The sequence below is a fragment of the Diceros bicornis genome (assembly GCF_020826845.1).
Source record: "Diceros bicornis minor isolate mBicDic1 chromosome 7 unlocalized genomic scaffold, mDicBic1.mat.cur SUPER_7_unloc_2, whole genome shotgun sequence".
In the NCBI taxonomy this organism is placed as follows: domain Eukaryota; kingdom Metazoa; phylum Chordata; class Mammalia; order Perissodactyla; family Rhinocerotidae; genus Diceros; species Diceros bicornis.
The window spans coordinates 855,552-871,573 of NW_026690921.1; the positions used below are offsets into that span (position 1 = coordinate 855,552).

Consider the following 16,022-nt stretch of genomic DNA (forward strand, 5'->3'; position numbering starts at 1 on the left):
AACCAAGAGTACTCTACCAAATTTAAACCAAGAATCACTAAAAGCCCAAGAAACTAGTTTCCCAAATATTTTCTCCTGCCAATCTAAATTTAGAAAGAGAAAAAATTCTCACCATTTCCTTCCGCCGGACTCCGCAGATAGACATTCTGGGAGGCTGACGTGGTAAGAAGTCTTACCTTTTGCCGGCTTTCGTCAGGCGTTCCCGTATCTCATCATCTGCAGTAGTCCAGGGAGAAGGCAGGTCTTCCAGACAGAGAAGGCAACTTGTCAGCCAGTGTGGCTCCTGACGACTACGCCAAAACTGTCGGGGGAAGAGGGAGAATCTCCCTCTGCCCTTTCCCTTGAGGTTCTTCTGGCTGGCCAAATAATCAACAAGACAGGTTAGCAGGAGAAAATAATACCAAGTTTAATAACATGTATACATGGGAGAAAGCAGGGACACTGCGTTTCTCAACACAATAGCAGAAATTCTCGTCTTAAATACAATTTTCAGCCAATGACAAAGGAGGATTTTGGGGGTGGGGGGAGTCAGTTACAGGAAATTACCACTAAAGCACAGTAAACAAGAGTAAGGTTTATTATGTAGCTCAAGGCCTCACCTTCCACATTGATAAGTCACTAGAAATGAGCTCATCCCCCTCTTCCCAATACAGAGAGGGAGATACCTTTACAAATGGAGACTTCCCTTGTAAATGATTGTTTGGCAACTCCTTGCAGGGCCATCCAAAGAATGTGGCCAGAGAGACAGAACTCCCGATAAGATGGGCTTGTTGGTGCGTTTTCTATTGTAACCTCTATCCTGCATTATCTTTATAGCAGTCATGATAGATCTGTTCTAGGAAGGAGCCACCATGTCAAATTCTTTAGGCAGTTAGTGGGGGAGGTCAAATGTCCCTAGAGAAAACAACCAAGGTAAAGAGACAGATTTCAGGGTGGCCAAATCTTGATCTCCCACAGAGATTAAATCTGGGCTTTGTCTATGGGTGGACCCTGAAAGGAGGATTTTGCTTAAATGACCAGAGAATACACAACCATTTTTCTTGATAATAAGTAATACTTACCATGTAAATTTCTTCATAAATCTCTGAATAAAATAAAAATATATAACCCATATAGATGTAAACTCTTACTGACAAACCCCACAGCCTTCTCTAGAGAGCCCAACAAAAAATGTCTCAGCTGACTGTGAATTGGTCTTCTCTAAAAGCCAGCCAGCCCTTCACTGATAGCCCTGGATAAGGAAGGGCAGATAAAATTCTTTGAAGATGTTTAGCTGAATTCAGAAGCAAAAATCCTACCTCCAGTTGGATCCTCTGTGAGAATGGATGGCCAGCCTTATTTCACAGGCTGGGCAGCTGAGGTTTCAGATGAGCTTATTTGCCCTGTTCCCCGGGGATGCAAAAGGAGGAATGTGACATTCATTCAGGGCTGAGATTTCGCACGTAAAGATAGGGTTGTCGGGATAGAGGGAGAATCTCCCTCTGCCCTTTTCCTTAAGGTTCTTATGGCTGGCCAAATAATTAACAAGACAGGTTAGAAGGAGAAAATAATACCAAGTTTAATAACATGTATGCACGGGAGAAAGCAAGGACACTGCGTTTCTCAACACAATAGCAGAATTCTCATCTTAAATATCATGTTCAGCCAATGACAAAGGAAGATGTTGGGGGTGGGGGGAGTCAGTTACAGGAGATTACCACTAAAGCACAGTAAACAAGAGTGAGGTTATTATGCAGATTTAAGGCCTCACCTTTTACATTGATAAGTTTCTAGAAATGAGGTCATTCCCCCTCTTCCCAATTCAGAGAGGCAGATACCTTTACAAATGGAGATTTCCCTTATAAATGTAAATGTCTGTCCGGCAACTCCTTGCAGGGCCATCCAAAGAATATGGTCAGAGACAGAACTTCTGATAAGATGGGCTTGTTGGTGTCTTTTCTATTGTAACATCTATTGTACATTATATTTACAGCCATCATGATAATAACTCCTTCCTGAAACAGATGTTTTGTTTTAAATTCTTTAGGCAGTTAGTGGGGGAGGTCAAATGCCCTCAGAGAAAACAACCAAGGTAAAGAGATAGATTTCAGGGTGGCCAAATCTTGATCTTCCACAGGGTCATAGAAGGGAATAAAGATTTCAGCAAATTGGTTTTTTGTTCTCTACAGTGGAAGTAATTTAAGAAGATAGTCTCTCACTCCAACTTCTCTTCCCTGTTCTCTATCTGTAATATCGCTGTAAAAATTCTCTCTACAAAAATTTCAGTCTTTTTTCTTTGCAGTCTATTATCATCTTTACGAATTCTTTGACTTCACCACCTTCTTGGCACCACAGCGCTAGCCATTGAGATATTATTATAGATTCAGTTTTGCAATTTCATCCTCTTATCTCTATTTCCTCTGCCATTTCTTAGTTTTAGTTCTTATTGTATCTTATGCTTGAAAACATTTCAAGCTTACAGAGTATATCAGTTCGTTATCTTCTCAACTTTTTATTATCTAAGTGCCCTCAAATACCACTTTTTTTAAAAAAGAAGTGAAATAGATAATAGAACAATATATTGTAATAAATTGACCACTTATAAAATTAAGTTCAACCTGCAATCCCTCCCCACTTAACAGTGACCATCTTTTATAACTCACCATGCTTTAGTTTGGGCAGGGTCAGTTTATCAATGATTTCTGGATGTTTTAAACCACATGAGACAAATACAGTGTAAGGTAAAATTGTTACTCTTGCAGAAGTTGCAGAATATCCTGATGGTTATGGAAGTTGGTGGCGGAGAACCTGAATCATATGAAAAGTAGTTGATTAATTAGCACCTGACAGAATTTGTTAATTTGGTAAGGACAATAATAAGACATAAATGTTGAAACGATAACTTTGCATATCAGAGTATTGTCAAAGGCCACTGGGGAAATTCATAATATTCTCAAATACCACAAAAAATGACCACTTTTTCATAAAAGATGTCATACATGATGGCACCATATACTTCTGTCAGAAAATTTGCAATGAAGGAAATTAAGACTTGAGTCATTTTAATTTTAACGATTTGTTTCTGCTTACTATTAGGTTAAAAAACCCTTTTAGAAATAAAGTGATAAGGGATGTACTTGCTTAATTTTTATTTTTTTTTAAGAAAAAGTCTTTTTCACATTTTAAAAAAATATTTATTTGTATTTATTTTATGCTGAATTTATTTGTGTGCCCAAAGCCTTTTTTTAATTAACTACCACCAATTCTTTTCAAACTCTTTCAAAAAGTTGAAGAGGAGAGAATACTTCTAAAGTCATCCTATGGAGTTAGCACTACCCTGATATGAAAGCCAAAGACACTAAGAGAAAAGAAAACTACAAGTCAGTATCTTTGATGAATATTGATACAAAAATCCTCAATAAAGTAATAACTAACCAGATTCAGCAGCATATTAAAAGGATTATACATCATTTTTAAGTGGGATTTATTTCTGGAATACAAGGTTGTTTCAATATATGAAAATGAATCAATGTAATAAAGCACATTAACAGAATGAGGGGAAAAAACACAGGATCATCTCAATGGATGCAGAAAAAGACTTGACAAAACTAAACATGTTTTCATGTTAAAAACACTAGAAAACTCTCAGAGTAAAAGGAAGCTACTTCAACATAATAAAAGCCAGATATAAAAATACACAGAGAACATCGTATTCAAGGGAGAAAGACTGAAAGCTTTTCTTCTAAGATCAGGAAAAAGGCAAGAATGCCCACTGTCACAATTTCTATTCAACATGGTATTAGATGTTCTAGCCAAAGCAATTAGGCAAGAAAAAGAAAGCAATAGCATCCAAATTGGAAAGGAAGAAGTAATATTATATTTGTTTACAAATAATATCTTATATGTTGAAACCCCTAAAAATTCCACAAAAAAATTTTTAGAACTGATAAATTCTGCAGAGTAGTGGAACACAAAATCAACATGAAAAAATTAGTTGTTCTTCTATACATTAATAATAAGTAATCTGAAAAAGAAATTTAAAAACTTTACATTTTTATTTACAATATCATCAAAAAGAGAAAAATACTTAAGAATCAACTTACTCAAGGAGGTAAAAATTCCAGTGATGTTTTTTGCACAAATAGAAAAATCTATCCTAAAATTCAAATGGACTCTCAAGGGACCATAAATAGCAAAAAGAATGTAGAAAAAGAAGAACAATTTAGAGAAGTCACACTTCCTGATTTCAAAACTTACTACAAAGTAATCAAAACAGTGTGGTACTGGCATAAATACGCACAATATACTAATGAAATAGTATAGAGAGCCCAGAAATAAACCTTTGCATATATGGTCAAATGATTTTTGACAAGGGTGCAAAGACCATTCATTGGAGAAAGGATAAGTTTTTCAACAAATAGTGATGGGAAAACTAGATGACCACATGCAAAAGAATGAGATTGGACCCTTACCTTACACAATATACAAAAATTAACTCAAAATGGATCAAAGATCTAATATTAGAGCTGAAGCTATAAAATCCTTAGAAGAAAACACAGGGTAAAAGCTGCATGTCATTGGGTCCAAATGCCATTGCCAACAATGATTTCTTTCATCTGACACCAAAGACATAAGCAACAATAAAAAAACAACAAATTGGACTTCATCAAAATGCAAAAGTTTTCTGTATCACAAGATACTATTAACAAAGTAAAAAGGCAACCCACAGAATGGTTGAAAATATTTGCAAATCACATATCTGATAAGGGATTAATATCTAGAATATATAAAGAACTCCCACAACTCAACAATAAAAAAACAACCCAATTTAAAAATGCACAAAGGACTTGACTAGACATTTCTCCAAAGACATAAAATGGTCAGTAAACACGTGAAAAGATGCTCAACATCACTAAGTATCAGGAAAATGCAAAATAAAACCACATTGAGATACCTCTTCACACACATTAGAATAGTTTTACTCTCACAAAATCAGAAAATAACAAGCGTTGGCAAGGATTTTGAAAAATTGGAACCCTTGTGCTTGGATGGTGAGAATATAAAACTGTGGAAAACAGTATGGCAGTTCCTTCAAAAATGAAAAATAGAATTACCATATGATCTAGAAATTCTACCTATGGGTTCTGAAATAACAGAAAATATATTTATGGATCTCTGTCTCCAGTTCCTGGCACAGAGCTCCTAAAATCCTTGTAATTTCCTAAATGATAAGAACACTAGGAGCATCTCTTGTTCTAATATTTGTCTTTGACCCCATCCCTGACACAGAGCTCCTAAAACCCTTGTAATTTCCTAAGTGATAAGAACACTAGGAGAATCATTTGTTCTATTGAGGCAACTCTGGGTGGGCTCCTGGATGGGGGCTGGTCACCAGAAAGACCAAGCCCCGATTAGAAGCTTGGAATTTTTAGTCCTATCCCTTATCCTCCAGAGAGGGGAGAGAGGCTAGAAACTGAGTTAATAATTGATCATGCCTACGTGAGGGAGCCTCCATAAAAATCCCAATAGAATGAGTTTCAGAGAGCTTCCAGATTGGCAATGACAAGGAGTGCTTGGAGAGTGGTGCACCTGGAGATGGCATGAAAGCTCTGTGCCCCTTCTCACATACCTTTCCCTCTGAACCACTTCCATCAGGCTGCTCTTGAGTTATATCTTTTTATAATAAACTGGTGATCTAGTAAATGTTTCTCTGAGTTTTGTGAGCCACTCTAGCAAATTAATCAAACCCAAGGGGGAAGTTGTGGGAATCTCTGGTTTACAGTCACTCAGTCAGAAGTACAGGTAACAGCCTGGGCTTGTAACTGGCATCTGAAGTTGAGGTGAGGTTGGGTGGGTGTGCAGTCTTATAGGACTGAGCCCTTAAACTGTGGAATCTGATGTATCTCTGGGTTGACAGCATCAAATTGAGTTGAATTATCTGACAACCAGCTGGCATTCCAAGAATTGCTTGTTGGAGGTGTGGGGAACCCTCTCACATGTGAAAAAATGAATCTCAGAACACCATATATGGGTATAAACCCAAAAGAACTGAACACATATATAAAGACATATACATACACCCGTGTTCTTAACAGCATTATTCAAAATAAGCAGAAGCTGGAAGCAGGCCAGGTGTCCATAAACGGATGAGTTGACAAAAATTGTGGTGTAAAACACAGTGGAATACCATTCACCCTTAAAAAGGATGGAATTCTGACACATGTTATGACGTGGATGAACCTTGAGGACTTTACGCTAAGTGAAGTAAAGCCAGACACAAAAGGAAAAATACTGTATGATTCCACTCATATAAGGTACTTAGAGTAGTCAAATTCATAGGAATAGAAAGGAGAATGGTGGTTCCCAGGGGCAAGAGGGAGGGACAACAGGGAGTTGTTGCTTAATGGGCACAGAGTTTCAGCAGAAGGTGAAAATAGATCTGTGGATGGTTGGAGGTTATCACTACACAGTTATGTGAATGTACTGAATGTCACTGAACTGTACACTTAAAAATGGATAAAGTGGTTAATTTCATGTTATGCATATTTTATGACCATTTAACAACATTAATTATTTTCAACAAATGAACAAACACTGGCTACATGCAATAACATGGATGAATATCACAACCATAACGCTGCATAAAAGAAATTATATTCAAAAGGCTATATATTTTATAATTCCATTTATATAAAATGCAAAAAAGAAAAAAAACTGAGGTCTAGCTTCCAGTAATAGTGGAGTAGCTTGTTGAACTAACACTGTCACAGATAACAATGATAAAATCTGCACGAAATATTATATATATTTATATAGAATCATGTATCTATATGTAATACACATACAATAAATGTGTATATGTATGTATGCATAAATCTCTTCCAAAGGCAAGCAGAACCGAGGGGGAGTCTTCCCTTGAATCATGGGAATTTTACCAGGATATGTTTGCAAGCTTGAGTGTTTTACCTCAAAGCATTCCAAAATCTGTACATGGCCCAGACAGGGGAAAAACTATAGTATTACTTGTAATGTTAGAGGATGTATTTTGGGGCTGGCAGAGTAGCTGGAAAGTTGGGGGAGAAATTTCTGGAAGGGAGGGAACCACAAAGAGGAAAATCTTAAAATATGTATGAAAGTCTGCCCCCCACACACACCAAATTGGCAGATCTTTGAACAACACACATGCAGGGTAGGCCCCAGAGGGCCTAGTGTAAAAACAGCAGTTGGAAGATGAAAGAACTGAATGAGGATTTCAGCTATGCCGGTTGTAAAGGAGATAGGATTGGAGTTTCAGTCCAGCCAAGTTAACTCCCTGCTAGAAAAATAACAACACTCTTCAAAGGGACACAATAGAATCCAGAGTCTCTATAACTATCATCCATGGTTTCCAGTACATAATTTAAAAAATCATGAGATTTGAAGAAATAGGAAAATATAATCCATATACGACCAAAAGTGGGCAGTAGAAACTATTCCCAAGGTGTTGCAATTAGCAGACAAGGATGAGAAAGCAGCTTTTATATAGATGATCATGGTGGTAAAGAAAAATATTCTCATAATGAATGAACAGATATAGAAACTCAGCAGAGAAATGGAAATTACAAAAAAGAACCAAATAGGAAGGTGAAATACAGAAAATATTTTTGAGTTTACCAGTAGATTAGAAACATTAGGAGAAACATGAAGATAGAGCAATAGAAATTATCCAGTCTGAAGAAAAGAACATAAAAGTTTTGAGAAAAATGAAGAGTGCCTTAAGACCTGTGAGATGAGTGAGTCCCCATCAGAGAGGGGAGAGACAAAAAATTAAATGAAGCAGAAAGGCAAATCAATGAGTAATAGCATAAAACTTCCAAAATTTCATGAAAAATCTAAAATTTTAGATCCAAGAAAGTCAGGAAACCCACAAAATAAAATACAAAATAAAACCATACCTAGGCACATGATAGTCAAGCTGCTAAAATCCAAAGATAAAAAGAAAATCTTGAAAGCAGTCAGGGAAATACACATATACAGGGGAAGACATTACATACAGGGAGAAATAATATGAATGATGGATGATATATTATCAAAAGCAAAAGAGACAAATCAACAACAAAATGACATCTCTCAAGTGCAGAAAGAAAACCCAAAAGTCAACACAGGATCTGTATTTAGCAGAACTCACTTTCAAAAAGGAAGCAGAAGCCACAATAAGATACCGCACACCTATTAGGTGGCTAAAATAAAAAATAAAATTGCAAATACCAAGTGCTGGTGAGGACTAGGAGCAACTAGAACTGGGAATGCAGCATGATAGTTGTATTCGGAAAACAGTTTAGCAGGTTCTTATAAAGTTAAACATACACTTATTATATGACTCAGATATCCCACTCCTAGAGATTTACTGAAGCAAATTGAAAACTAATGTTTAAACAAAAATCTTTGCGTGAATCTTCATAGCCATTTTATTCATAATTGTGAAAAGCCAGCAACAAACTAAATGTCCTTCGTCAGGTGAATGGAAAAGATACTGTGGTGCATCAGTACCTTAGAATACTACTGGGCAATAAAAAGGATAAACTCTTGATTCACACTACAACATGGATGAATCTTGGATGCATATCTCTAAGTGAAGGGAGCCAGATTCAAAAGGCTATATAGTATATGATTCCATTTATATGACTTTCTAGAAAAGACAGCATTACAGAGATGGAAAATGATCAGTGGTTGCCAAGGGATGGAATGGGGGAAGGGGTTGACTACAAAGAGACAGTATGAGAGAATTTTGAGAGTGAAAGAAACAGCTCTGTGTGGTACCGTGGACGTGGATACATGACCATAAAGTTGTCAAAACCCATAGAACTGTACACCACATAGAGTGAATTTTACTCTGCAAATTTTAAAAATCAATCAGGATGCTGGGGAACTCAGATGGAATGCAGTGACAAATGAACCTCACTGTATTACAAGCATGTGACATAACCACACAGAAGGGGTGGGGATGAAAGGTCCTGACCTAAATAACTTTGGAAGACAGTGTTTTGATGGGATACTGTAAAACTAAAGTACTGTACAGAAACACTGTACTCTAGGTGGTAAATTTGTTTTTCATAAGAGTATGGATTAGCGATTCTGAAACTACTTGACACATTAGTAAATATATTGTAGATAACTGGAGTTAAGTTTCTCACTGTTGGTGAAAGAAGTTACAAATAAACAAAAGGAGAATGCTGGAATAAACTCTGTGGTGCTGGATTGGAGTTGGAAGTATCAATATGAATCCATGACTCTTTTAATATATCTATCCAGATAGATAGATAGATTGATTGATATATCGATAGGTAGATGTGTATACCTGAGTTTATATTCATTCATACATTTCCAAGCTCTGCTGAGAGGGTCTAGAAGCAGTGACACCCTAGTATCAATGGGCACACCTAGCTCCCAGATTTTGGTTTCTAAATATCATTCTCCAATAAAAAGAACCAGGTTTTCTTGGAGAACTGGCTAATTCTAGATCTGGGGAGGGGAAATACAATATGAGCCTGGAGCTTCTTGTATTGCCAGAAAGTAGGAAAGTGCTTTCAAAAAAACACAGAAAATGATGAGATGTGTCAAAAGGAATCAATCTTAAAGACTTCCCAATGGCTCAAGCTGGAAAACTGGGAGCAACAAAATAAATAATGGTAGCATTGGATTATTACCCAGAGAATAAAATAAATATCCATGAGTCTGTACTGATATAAGGAAGATTAAATAAGAAAGGAAGAAAGAAAAAAAGGGGGGGGGGAAGAATGAGAGAAAGAGAGAAAGACAGGTAGAAAGCAGGGAGAGGGAGGGGGGGAATATTCCTCACATAATTCCAAATAATAAACGCTGCTGGATAGCATGAAATAGCAAATCGTCACTAGAACACCACAGTAATAATTACTGTAGGCAAGACTGACTGATGAATGCAAAAACTGTGAGTGAAACTTAGAGAAGAAACAGTACATTTGCAGATCCTCAAAACATTTCCCTCCCAATACTAAACATTTTTCTCTTAACTTCTTTAAAAGACCTATGACTATTTAAAGAAAAATCATAACACTGTATTGTGGGATTTATAACATGGGTAAATGTAAAATTTATCACAACATAGCACAAAGGACAGACAGAGGTAAATGGAACTGTTCTGTAGCAAGGCTTCCATATTTTACGTTGCTTAAACTGGTGCACTATTAAGTCTAGGACAGCTGTGATATGTTAAAGATGCATATTGTAATCTGGATCAACCACTAAAAACTGCAAAGGTGTGTCACTTAAATGTTAATAAAGGAATTAAACAGCATACAAAAAGTGTTTGTACAAGAATGTTCACAGGAGATGACCTGCACATCCCCAGGAGGAAGACGAGCCCACTTTGGGGCATCCACAGAGCAGAACGCCCTCAGCCGTGCTGAGGAGCAAATGCTGACACACACGTGCTGGGTGAGTCTCATCTACCTCGTGCCGAGGGAGGCAAGCTGGACAGAAAACAATACACGTGGGCTGATTTCTGCCAAGATGAACCTATGGTGAAAAAACCAGAACAGTGGTTGCCTCGGGGGAAGGAAAAAATTGCCTGGGAAGGAACAGGAAAGAGTTTTCTGGGAGTGATGGAAATACTTTATTCTTAAAGGAGTGAAGGTTATATGGGCATGTTTATTTGCCAAAACTGTACGATTGAGATTTGTGCCTTTCAGTGTGTGTACATCTTACCCCCCAACACATACAAAAAGGACTAAAAGAATAATACAGTGAGGTGAGAATGGGATGGAGTCTGGATAAAACATAAAATGCAGATGATTAGTAGTTGTTGAAGCTGGGTGATGGGCCTACTATGCTATTTTGTTTATTTTGTATATTGTTTAAATTTTCCTGTAATAAAACACTTGTATAAGAAGACAAACTCGATATACAGTGTTTGCTGGTAAGATATTGGTTACCTTTGGGGAGGAAGGGGGGAGAAAGGGATTGTCGGGGCCTGAATGAAGCTGGTGCTAGTTCTTGGTCACACAAGTGTGTTCACTTTGTAATAATTATTTAAGGTTTACACGGATGACCTCTGCATATATTTCTGTATGCATGTTATACATCAATAAACACTTTAAATCCTGCATATTTGCACAAAGATACTAACTCAATATCTGAGAACAACAGCAGTGTTTTGTTTTAAAGTGGAACACGTTCACTCATGACATCATCAGATGGATTTTAATACTCCCAAGTATCTGTTAATGCCCTCACCCTTCCTTGGCATCCTAGATCTTTCCATTTTTGCCTCAATTTGGCAAGTGGCATGGCTTTGAATTTTTATGATGCAATCTTTTTCCATCAACGTCCACCCCCACAATGATGCTCACCAAGGCCTTGACATCTAGCACAGTGCAGTGATCACAGCATGCACTCAAGACCTGTGGGACTGGGTTGAATGAGGAAGAAAACGAGGAGCAATGATGTTCATAACTTATGTGTAGGTGCCATAACGTGACTTAGGAAATTGGTAGGATTTTTCGATAGATTTGCTATGTCTTCTAATTTTTCCTATTTAAAACAATGGGAAGTAGAGTCTCAGAGTTCTTTCTCAGAGAAAGTCTGACATTTCAGGCACAGATTACTGACAACTATTAACGGTATATGACTTTCCCACCTCATCTTAGTTTTAAGTTTTTAATTCCTTACCCTGGAAATGACCTAACTTAGCTTCTTCCAAATCTTGTAGTAATACTGATGCTCCAGAAAGTTGGGCCATGGATATTCTGCTATTGCGTGTCCTCCTTGCAAAGAAGTGGAGCTGCACATCCACCAGTCTAGAAGGGTGTGGTGCTGTAGTATTTGGAGTCAATCAGAGAAGCTAAATGGAAAAACGACTCAAGAGAATTATCGCTATAACCCCCAAGAGCAACAAATTATTTTGTTTAATTATTTTGTGATTCTGTGGGTATATTTAAAAAGAGATATTAAAACTGGTTCCCAAGGAGCCAGCCCTATAGTAGAGCAGAAATTGCAATTACCTTCCTACACAAACTTCCCTGACATTGTGGGAAGGAACAACGGGAAGTTTCAGTGCTGTTGCCTGTGTTAATGAGGCCAAGGAAGTCCAGTGAACAAGGCCTGTGTGCAGCGTCGGAGAAGGGGCTTGCGTGTGGTCCCCTGAAGCGGCTTAGGAGTCACTTACCAGTGCACCTAATTTTCCCATCTGTATATGCAGGAATTGGGGCTGTCCACTGTGATGTTTTCTCCTTTTTATGACATGGCTCACAGCAGTCCTTCTAAGATGCCTGACCAAGGTATAGGCCCTTCAGGCAGGCGGGGTCCAAAGGGAGGATCTCTTCAATGACCCTGACCATGGAGTCCAAAGGGAGGATCATGGCAGCCTGGAGGGATGGAGGGGATAGTAGGACAAGTGGCCTTGAAAAGGCAAATTCCAGGATCCCAGTCACCCGGTATTTCCATTTTAGATATTGAATTTACATTTCAAGTACTGGCCAGGGAGCTTCCACGAGGGCTGCAAGCATCCTCAGCAACAGCCAGGCTGGTGAGCCCTACCCCTACCTGAGTCCCGGCCTCAAGGGATGCAGCCCAACCACACTGCGCATACTCCAGGCGTTGGGCAGGGCATGGAGGGTGGGCGTGGTAGAGAGAAGAGGCATGATAGAGGGTGGGGTGGACAAGGAGAGGAGTGGGGCCCAGGGGTGGAGGGACAAGGAGGGAGTTGGGGCCCCTAGCTCTGCATGCTGGGAGCTTTTGTCTCTCAACCGCTCCAGGCTGGGAGCTTGCAGGACTACAGGACTACAACTCCCTGGATGCTCTGGGCACGGGGCGGTGCCTAGCCCTGAGGGGAAGAGCAAGGAGGTGTGCTCTGCCCTGTGGTCCTGCACCTGCTCCACGGGGACTGAGTCTCAGAGGGATGTGACAGGATGAGAGGGACCAAGGTGTTAGGAGGGTGTAGCGACTGCATTGGCAGCCGCGGGCCTGCATCATGCAACTGCTTTTGTCCAAAATTGAAGCCGGACTCATGTTTATTCCACATCGCCTCCGTCCGTTGCTTGATTCCTCCTCCCACCTGCATATCTGTGGGTATTTCCACAGCCTCCTACCTAGTCCAGTGCCAGGTGCTTCTCTAAAGTGCTTATGGGAACTGGTTTGACATCCCAGAAACTTTCCTCTGCCTGCTGCCATCTGCCTTCTCCAGCCAAAGTGCCATCATTTCATTAGCTTTTCGGAGAAATTCGCCCTGTGTCCCCTCTTGCAAGCACAACTTGAGAGCTTTGCAGGGTGGTAACAGTGGCTGTTGCTTGCCTTTTTCACAGAAGTGGAAGTTGAGGCATCCGTGAGGTTAATCATTGGTTTCCCCAGGATCCGCCAAGGGCAGAGGAGAACAACCCAATTCCCAGGCAAGTATCTAGTAGAACATTTTCACCAACCCATTCCAGTGCAGGGGCCTCTGAAACAGCATCCTTAAGATGAGAATAGCTTAAGCATTTTGCCATTTAGATTGATAGCCTAATCTCAGCTCAGGCCTGAGTGGCCAGTCTCTCAGGGACACGGGTGATGACTCTGATCCCTCAGGAAGAGACTGGTGGTCCATCTTTGGGAGAGGGATGTTCAAGGTAGACAGCACTTGGGCAGCATTTGAAACCCATCAGCTTTAACATCTCTGCTTTGGATTCCGGCAAGTTTTCAGGATAAACACGCCTAGGGATAATCAGATGTACCATATTCTATAAAAATTGTTTAGAGTATTGAAAGGAACAGAGCATAAAATATCCTGCTTATTTGCAAAAGATGAAATGCAACCAAGACCTTGTTTTTTTCTTTTGTTTTGTGAGGAAGATCAGCCCTGAGTTAACATCTATGCTAATCCTCCTCTTTTTGCTGAGGAAGACCGGCTCTGAGCTAACATCTATTGCCAATCCTCCTCCTTTTTTTTCCCCAAAGCCTCAGTAGATAGTTGTATGTCATAGTTGCACATCCTTCTAGTTGTTGTATGTGGGACGTGGCCTCAGCATGGCCGGACAAGCAGTGCATCAGTGTGTGCCCGGGATCCGAACCTGGGCCACCAATAGCAGAGCACGCACACTTAACCGCTAAGCCACCGGGCAGGCACAAGACCTTCTTGTTAATTTTTTTCTGCTCATTCTCTTGCCTGTACTGTACGTTTGAATGCAGAAACAAAAAACTTGAATTGCCAAATTCTTTTTTCCTGAGATTGGTAAATTAACTTAAAAGTCTTATTGAAACTTGTGGAAGAATGGTTAGCAGCTTTCATGATTTATGTCATCTCTAAAAATCTGGGCGTTGATCTACATGAAAAAAAGTCCTTGTTTATATTACACATCCCAATAGGTTACATTTCTGATTCCAGAATGTGGGATATTATCAAAACATCTGAAAAACCTGGTCATGGAATCTAGACCCTGTCACTTTGTCAAGAATTTGCCCCTTTATGAATTAATGACACATGAATTCTTTAACATTTTTGTAAAGAATGGAAGAGAAACTCTGTAGTGTCTCTGAATGTGGCAAGATGGGGAATTCTCATTAGACCACATCCTTGGGTTCTTCTCTTGTGTTCAATAGGCCCGGGTGATAGTCTGTGTGGTCAGGTGCAGTGCGACTCCCCCAGGCCCCAGTGTTCCATCCTATTCTGGCCTGTGCCTTCTTCAGGGGGTTCTGATTACACTCGTCCACAAGGGTTGGAAAGAGACATTGTAACATGAGGATATTGATCATCTTATTTTTTTTTAAGTCTTTTTTTTTTTTTTTAGATTTTATTTATTTATTTTTTCCCCCCAAAGCCCCAGTGGATAGTTGTATGTCATAGCTGCATATCCTTCTAGTTGTTGTACGTGGGACGCGGCCTCAGCATGGCCGGAGAAGCAGCATATTGGTGCGCGCCCAGGATCTGAACCCAGGCCGCCAGCAGCAGAGCGCATGCACTTAACTGCTAAGCCACGGGGCCGGCCCTCATCATCTTTAAACAAGGATTAATGGAGAGGAAAGTCTCAGGGTGTGTGTGCTCCGATGTACTGCTGTTGGGGTGTGGCCGCAGTGAACACTCTGCTCCCAGCAGTCCCCACAATGGCTGTCTCAGACGTTTGATCTCCTGGTGCCACCACAGCAGCTGTTGACAGAGCTGGGAACTCATCGTGGTTCAGTGTCTTCCTTCAGATTTTGTGGCTCTGACCCTCCTCTGCTCGCCCCCTTCCTATTCCTATCTGCTGCGTTGATTGCTTTTAGTTGTTTCCTAGGAGCCACTGTGTGTAACTGGATTTCAGTGTCTTTAGGGACCCACCCTCACTACACGAGTCACTGTACAACAGCCACTTATCCTGGTGTAGCCCATGTTCATCCTCTCTAGTGGAGCTGTGAAGAACCTTGCTTACTCGGAGCTCCTCTCACTCTCATGCTGCTGGGGCTGTTATGAAGCTGAGCATCTCGTCTTTGGTCTCATCAACATTATTCTTTTCATTGATTATTCTGAAGTCGGAGACGGCTTTGTTAATAATATGGACACTGGCTGTCACAGGCACTTTTATGTATCTTCCCCAACAGGTCTGTGAAGTAGGCCTGTCATCCCCATTTTACAGGGGGGGACACTGAGGCTCAGAGAGGTCGAGTAGCTCCCTTCACGCAGTTTCTTGGTACATTTTGAGTCTCCTCCTGGAACTCCACCTCTCAGGTGTGTGCACTTAGCTGGTGTTCCACTTTGTCCCTCTCTACCAGCCTCCCCAAAGGCACATGCTCCATCCTGAGTCCATTGTCTGCTTGATGGCAGTCACCCTGCACAAACAGGCCCTGGGCAGGGAATGGACTAGTGGGGCGTAGTCCTCCAGCTTACCTTGGGCATGTTCTAGGTTTATTGTGAGAGCTGGATCAGTGGAAGATACTGACCGTCACTCACCTGGAAGGTTTGTTACGTAGAAATACTCCACTGACTTTTTGCAGGTGTCATGTCTTCTTTGTCTTCATTGCTCCTCTGGGCTTTCTCCTACAGTCCGTGCTGTGCAGTAACATACAGTACAGAGACTGGTGAA

At 40.2% G+C, this 16,022-nt stretch overlaps 1 protein-coding gene across 10 annotated transcripts in view; it reads right to left on the minus strand.

Annotated features, from left to right (window-relative positions):
- LOC131402314 (ral guanine nucleotide dissociation stimulator-like) overlaps positions 1–16,022 on the minus strand; it is a 222,673-nt gene that overhangs the window by 94,361 nt on the left and 112,290 nt on the right. For 3 of the 10 annotated variants that reach the window (XR_009218522.1, XR_009218518.1, XR_009218519.1), the window contains one exon: positions 15,255–15,988. The exons of 2 other annotated variants lie outside the window; for them this stretch is intronic. The gene's annotated coding sequence lies outside the window, so the exon portion shown is untranslated. Of the gene's footprint in view, positions 1–15,254; positions 15,989–16,022 lie in introns of those variants that run through there. 5 more of the 10 variants (XR_009218521.1, XR_009218523.1, XR_009218525.1 and 2 more) reach the window with 3 other exon arrangements.